A 7,407-nucleotide genomic window follows, 5' to 3' on the forward strand; every position below is an offset into this window, starting at 1 on the left:
CGAAAAGGGTCTGCTGTGGAAGAAACGTACTTAAATATGAGAACTTTTTACTTACATGCTTAGCGCATAGCGCCGGCTACTTCGCTCGCGCAGACTGCGTGGCCTTTACCTCCAGCTTTATGATGCGAACCAGGAAAATATTGTAAACAACATTTCTGTGAATGAATAGCAAATTCATGCCATGAATGTACTCATACTGCACACCGTCAAAGTACAGAGTGTTCCATATGATCTTTAAGTCTAAGATCACGTATATTTCAGAAACGGGCATAGGCAGAAAAGCGTGATTAGCGGCAGTGTTCTCACGGACTTGGATTTTTGCTTGATTTTTCTGTTTAGCTACTAACGAAAATGGCCGCTCCCCAGCAAATGGCACAGTGTGTAGACCGTGTGTAGAATGATTGTCAGAGACCGCATCTGATGGCAGGCCAAAGCCTAAAGCATTTTCAATTGATATTCTGAGTCGCACCGTCGATGACCCAGACTGTCTTAGAAAGGCGATGTTCACGAACGAAGCTCTCTTTCATGTGTCCACGAAGGTTATCAATGTGAGGATCTGGGACTCTGAGAACCCTCACTTTACCATAGAAATTGTGCTTATCATATATAAATAAGGAAATGAAATAAATAACAAGACAAGAAATTTTATATAATGTACTGTCACACAAAATGAACAAATGATCTGATAAAAATATTCCTGCATAAGTATACCACAACAACATTAATATAAGACAATACACAATTCACTAAGCAGCAAAAAATACTAATCATCACCGAAACTTTCTATAGTAAACACGTCTTACCTCTCTACAGGGTGGCATTACAATTTATTAAGCTTTACCTTGTATACATATTCCTAGACACCATGTTCTTCTACAAGAAATCCATCTCACTTATCGATTCTAAGGTACTATTTTTACAGTTATGTACAATTGCATCTTGAATAATTCAGTGAATGGCTTTTTAGACACATGGTGGACACCTCGCGACTTAGAAATCCTTAACGTTTCCATTTCTACAGCATTCGCAGGTGCAATCCTTCAAATGTGGAATAGACTGTTGTATACTAGGAAACGTTTGTGACTGAATGATTTCCTTTCATGTGATAAACGGTGATATTGGACCAGTACTTTGTGTTGCACATCTAATTCCTTAACATTTATTCGTAATCGATGCAGTCTCTTTCTTTTTTGCTGCTTTGTAGATATTAGTAAAAGTTAAGTCGATTATATCATGGAGACATAGCCGTAGCTATGGTGGTTAAGGTACTAGTTTCTTTATTCTCCGAGGTGCTTGCTTGTTTTTCGGTACAAGACTCGTAGACAAAAACGAGAAAACATTAAGTAGTTCATTAGCACATCTTCAAACTTTTCTAAATATTTAACTCAAGTTTTATGTTGTTGATAACAGTACAATTTACAGAGTTTTCCTAATTCTTCACGAGATATCAGAGGGATTTGGAGTTGGGTGGTAACATCGAATAAATACTGGTTTAATCTTCGTACATTGCAAAGTGCCTCACCAGTGACGCTACTGAAACTGAAGTCCATTATATGAAATTTCCTTATCGACATGGACAACTTCCTTCAAGAAATTTCTAACAAAGGCTGCAGATATAGTATTCAAAGTTGTTTTCTGCAGTGGAGTAAACGAAACAAATTTTGAAGTGAGTTCAATTGCTACAAAAACAAGAGGAAAAGCATGGTTTGTTTTTGGCATAGGACCGAATAGATTGGCTGCAGATAATTCTTTTAATTTACTTGGAGTAATAGGAGATAACGGAGTATAGTGTAAAATACTCCAAAGAGGACTGTGAGGATTTTTGTGTCTCAACAGAACATCGTTTCGTACAAGATAATAATGTCTCAATGCAATATTTGTCTTTTTATGCCACTCCTCTTTCACTTTCTTCCCAGTGGGGTCCTTACGTTCCTCGTTGGCAATGTCACTCACTGATAATGAAATGTAGTTTTCAAACGCAACCTACCGAATTTACTGCAGACTAAATCGTTTTCGTGGCAGTCCTCCTCACTACCCCTGATTAGTGCGGCTGGTGAACGTGACAGAATATCAGGAGTTACGTTTTGTGTCCCAGAAATACGAACAATAGTGAAATTAAACTCTTGGAAATTCAAAGTTAAATGTCTAATCGATCAAGTGTTAACTTAGCAACCATTAAAAATTGCAGAGCACAGTGATCGGTATATTCTTTAGTGTATTTGCAATACAAATCGTAACGGAATTCAGTGGAGGCCACGAATATAGCGAATGCTTCTAACACTGAGTAATTTCGTTCTGACTTTGGCAGGGTGCGACTGGCAAACACTATGCATTTTTGAGTAAGAATACCATCTTCCCCAGTGTCTTGAAGTAAGTGTACACAAAGACTTAATTTTGAGCTCCCAATGGCAATGAAAAAGTCACATGATAAATCTGGACGACATAAACTGCGAGTAGCGAGAAGTGCATCATTCAAATTTTTGAATGTGGCCTGAGCCCTGTCATTCTAGTGGCACACTCCATTCTTCTCTGTAAGTTCCACATAACCTAGGCACTAACTAGCTCTTTAGATTAACGAAGCGACGATTAAAATTTATGAGTCCCAGGAATCCTATAACTAGACCTTTAGGTGGTTGGAAATGGAATTTCCCTAGCTGCTTTTAAGCAGGGATGTAATGGAAAATGCAACCATTTAGTTAAAAATTGACTACAGCCATATTTATAATGTACATATTTCAAATTCTGCATGTGAAAAGCAAAAGAGCTGTGTTTTAACGGAAAAATATAATAAAATGTGCACGATTAAAATTTAGCCAGAAATTTGAATTTTTAAATTTGTATTGTCTTTTTTAATAAAAAGCCATAAAACAAATTGTAATCATGCAATTAATCTGGAAATTTTATTCTAGTGTCCTGAGAAGGTTATTAGACCACTGAACTACAGTTATTAATTTACGGTACTAACTGTATCATTAACAGAGAATTTAATTTTACACTTCCAAAATTAACTTTTTTTCTACATACAATCATCTAAAAACCAGAATGCAATTGCAGAATCTAGTATTTTTTTAGTTCCAGGGCGACAGCAACACCTTGCGAACAGTTCCTGAAAATTTCATACCATTAACGCATATACTTCTGGAGAAAAGGCTTCTTTCTAATCACGTAAAAAATGTAAAACAGGAAAAATCTGGTCCAAAGATTTTCTTGTCATACTCCTACATGTAATAAGCTTACCTCAGCTTTAAAATCCTCCGTACTGATATTCCTCATCCTCCAGGTTTCTCTTCTCACCGAATCTGTCTGGCCTGTATTTGCTGGTAAGACACTGATCTGTTAGCATTCTTGACCCTGCTCTCGTCGACGGTGTAAAATGCTTTAGTTGTAAACACACCAGGATCTATACCAGCTCTCTACAGCACTTCAATTCAGCGATTATTTCCGTAATTGTAACATAAAACAGCATCATAGGCATCTATTTTGAGTATTTCAAGTCCACAGAATGTCATTTTTGAGTATCTAACGCAAACTTTTGAGGCTATCATCTGCATTTTGTGTCTTTCTGTGAAGACATTTCCTCAATAAATCAGTGTTTGCAAGAAACTTGAATGTGGGCTTAATTGCATTCATAACAGGTTCTGTTAATGTGTGTTTATGTGAATACGTCTCATTTCTGTCGTTTAACTTACACCAATCATCTTTCAGACACCGAGTATGCATTGATGTTTGGTCAGTGGATAGTTTGTGGAAAATAATTGCCCACACAGCATGCGTCATTGCCTCTAAATTATGTGTGTTTTTCCTGATAGCTCTCCCATAAAATAACTGAAGAGAATGAGTTTCTTTCACAATAAACCTGCCTTTTCCCCCTAGTGGTTTTCCATCCTCAAGTACTTCACCTTACTTCTCTTTCAGCAGGCGGCGAAACCTACCCCAAAGCGTCTTTCTGATGTGGCCAACACATTCCAACTTTTCTATTGTTGTTTTGTATAGATTTTTATCTGTTACAGCTTTGAACGAAGAGATATTTAGTATATATAACCCCATACTGGTCCTCAGATCTGGAGAACATACAACTGCAGCAGCCTCAATGCCCCTATTTGAGCCACTATAATTTTTAGATACTGTATGCTTTTCTTGCCACAGCTTCTCACTGTCTTCTTCGCAGAGCTTCTTTCAAGTTTGGAAGCTAGGAGACGAGGTACTGGCAGAACTGAAACTGTTAGAACGGGTAGTGAGTCGTGCTTGGGTAGCCCAGTTGGTAGAGCCCTTGCGCCCGAGAGGCAACGGTCCCGAGGCCGAGACTCGGTCCGGCACACAGTTTTAATCTGGCAGGATGTTTCATATCAGCGCACACTCCGCTGCAGAGTGAAAATTTCATTATAAAAAAAATATAGCACCAAAAAGAAAGTATCCTGAACAGAAAGGTTGACAGGTGAAACTCATGAGAATTTATTTACTTTTAGTAACTGGAAACTGTTTGTGTGCCGAAACCTCTTGCTGACAATGTCAAAGCAATTACTTCTGAATAACGATTACAATGTCTGATCTGAAATCGGCTTTGCTACCCGTCTTTTAAACTCGATTATAATTGTGCAAATTACTTTCGATGTATGTGGTACCAATTAATCTAAACTGCGTCTATCTGTATATGAGTTGGAATGTAAATAATTATTAGCAGTCACTTTCAGTATTACTTTGTCATGTATTTATCACACAGTGGTTGATTGTTATACAATGAAAACTGTGCCCTGTTAGAAGTACACGTCTGTTGAATTTGCTGGAAATTCTGGTAATAGAAACTGATCCTAATTCTCTCTCAAAAAGTTCATTTAGGCCGTACAACAGATTCATACTTTGCAACGGATGACTCAGCTCTGCTAGGTCTGCACTGACAGAAATGATGAGCTGAAATATACCACTGCACGGCAGTTTGCCTTTTTCATTCGTTTACCGGTTTGTATTAGCAAACTGAACTCTTTTTTTTTCAGAAATGACGATCACTGTTCACGTAGTGATGTAATGCGTGACAGTGCAACTTTAACCAGACACATTTTTCACACATACAGTGAGGGTAAGTTTCTGTGAAATGTTCCGTAAATGCGTTTTGAAGTTAAACTGAAGCCTTGTGATAACACAAGACAAAACTCGAATCAAGAAGAGCTATTATTGTTTCTCGAAACTATCTCTCTCAGTGTTGTCGTATGCCATACAGAATATTTTTAAAATACGTTTTAACACACTTGAACTTTACTCTTTTAGATTCCTATCTCAAATACCTTTAAGTTAACCTTGTGGGGGAGACTAACGAGAATAATGAACCCATCAATGACGATTCTCTCTGGGTATCAACATATAGATATAATGACGAGCTGAAATATTATGGCCGGCCGGGGTGGCGAAGCGGTTCTAGGCGCTACAGTCTGGAACCGCGCGACCGCTACGGTCGCAGGTTCGAATCCTGCCTCGGGCATGAATGTGTACGATGTCCTTAGGTTAGTTAGGTTTAAGTAGTTCTAAGTTCTAGGGGACTGATGACCTCAGAAGTTAAGCCGCATAGTGCTAAGCCATTTTTTGAAATATTGTGACCACTTGCTTAATACCTCGTTTTCCCGCCTCTGAAACGAAAGAAATCAATGATTATGCATATCCGACAGTGCGTTGGTAGGTTTTTGGAGGTGGCATTAGATGTCTATGCACAGGTCACGTAATTCGCGTAAATAACGTGTCGCTGATTTGTGTACGCGGTGATAGCACCTGATACCGATCAAGATAGGTTCCATAGGATTTACATCAAGCAAATTTGGTCGCTGAGACATCAACGTGAATTCATTATAATGCTCCTCAAACGAATGTAGCACGGTTCTGGCTCCGAGACGTGGAAAGATAACATCGCCGTCGGAAAAGACATCAAGCATGGAGTGATCCAGGTGGTCCGCAGTTGTCAGCGTGTCTTCAATTACTACCACAGGTCCTATGCAAGAGCAGAAGAGTGTCTACCACAGCATAATACTGCTCTCCACCAACCTGCCACCGTGCTGAGCAGCACGTTTCGAGCCGCCGTTTACCGCGATGACGGATTTTGTGGAGATGGCCATCGACCTGGTGTACAAAAATGCCATTCACACGAAAAGCCGACACGTTTCTGTTGAACGACGGTCAAATCCTAATGGTCCCGTGCCCACTACAATCTTAGCTGACTATGTCGTTGGGTCAACATGATAACATGTAGGGTTAGCCTGCTGCGGAGCTCCATGTTCAACAAGGTACGAAGAACGGTTTGCACTGAGAGTCTAGCGCGAGCACTAGCATTGTGCTCTTTCAGCAAAGATGCCACAGATTGCCATCTAACCTACTTTACAGAGCACAGAAGCCTCCGAACCCCACGTTCTGTGAAGAGTCGTGGACGTCCTATCACTTAGCCCCAGTGGTAATTTCACTGTCCCTCTGCCTCTTTCCGTAAACACTCATGACAGTAGCAAGTGAACATTTCACCAGCTTCGCCGTTTTCAAAATATTCGTTCTCAGCGTAATAATAATCTGCTGTTTGTCAAAGTCGCTTATCTCAATGAATTTACCCATTTGCAGCCCATATCTTCGCTAGGGTGTTTCCCCGTCCGTGTTTGCTCCGCTTACATAGTTTTGTTATCGCGTAACGTGCCCGCGACGTCAACAGGCGGCATCCAACGTCACCGTGGGCAGTGTTTTTTAGCTTATCAGTGTATTGTTAAACACGATGAAATCTTTACTCTACAATAATTACTCACCTGCCGCTCGCAGCAAAATAAACTCAATGGAAATTACCCTTTCTTTCAAATGAGCAGTGTTTCTGTACCGTCGTATCAAATCATCCTCTGTCCTCAGTTACGCATCATGGAATATCTCAAAAGAAGAAAAGAAATCTCTGTGCGTTACATTCACTATCCCAGCTCCTCACTCTGCCATGACAGTACACCTCTCCCGTTCTATGGACGACTCCTTCGCTCACCCGCATCCTACTCAATAATATGACAGCCTCTTGCAGCCAAAGAATCTGTATCACTCATGTATTCGGCATGCAGTGATGCTCAGAAAAGTAAGCATTCCGAATAAACTGTGAAATCTACGAAACAAACTGACATTTCTTTGATATACACATGTTTAATGGAAATTTCTCCTAAAGGTACATCTTTCAATGTTAAAAATGCCTAACTATATTTGTTTGTTTGTGGGAAGCTTTTTTTTGGATTAAGCATATCTGATGATGGCTACTAAGTGTCAAAACCTGTAATGTGAATATTTTTTGTGCGTATAACCGATCGTTGACGTATTAAATTATTATACAGAGGCCCTTTTACATTTTTCAAAAAGCTTACCTTTTAGAAAGCGATTTGGCGAATATTAAATTTTTATACGAAGGTTAAAGCA

Source organism: Schistocerca americana, chromosome 2, assembly GCF_021461395.2.
Source record: "Schistocerca americana isolate TAMUIC-IGC-003095 chromosome 2, iqSchAmer2.1, whole genome shotgun sequence".
NCBI lineage: Eukaryota > Metazoa > Arthropoda > Insecta > Orthoptera > Acrididae > Schistocerca > Schistocerca americana.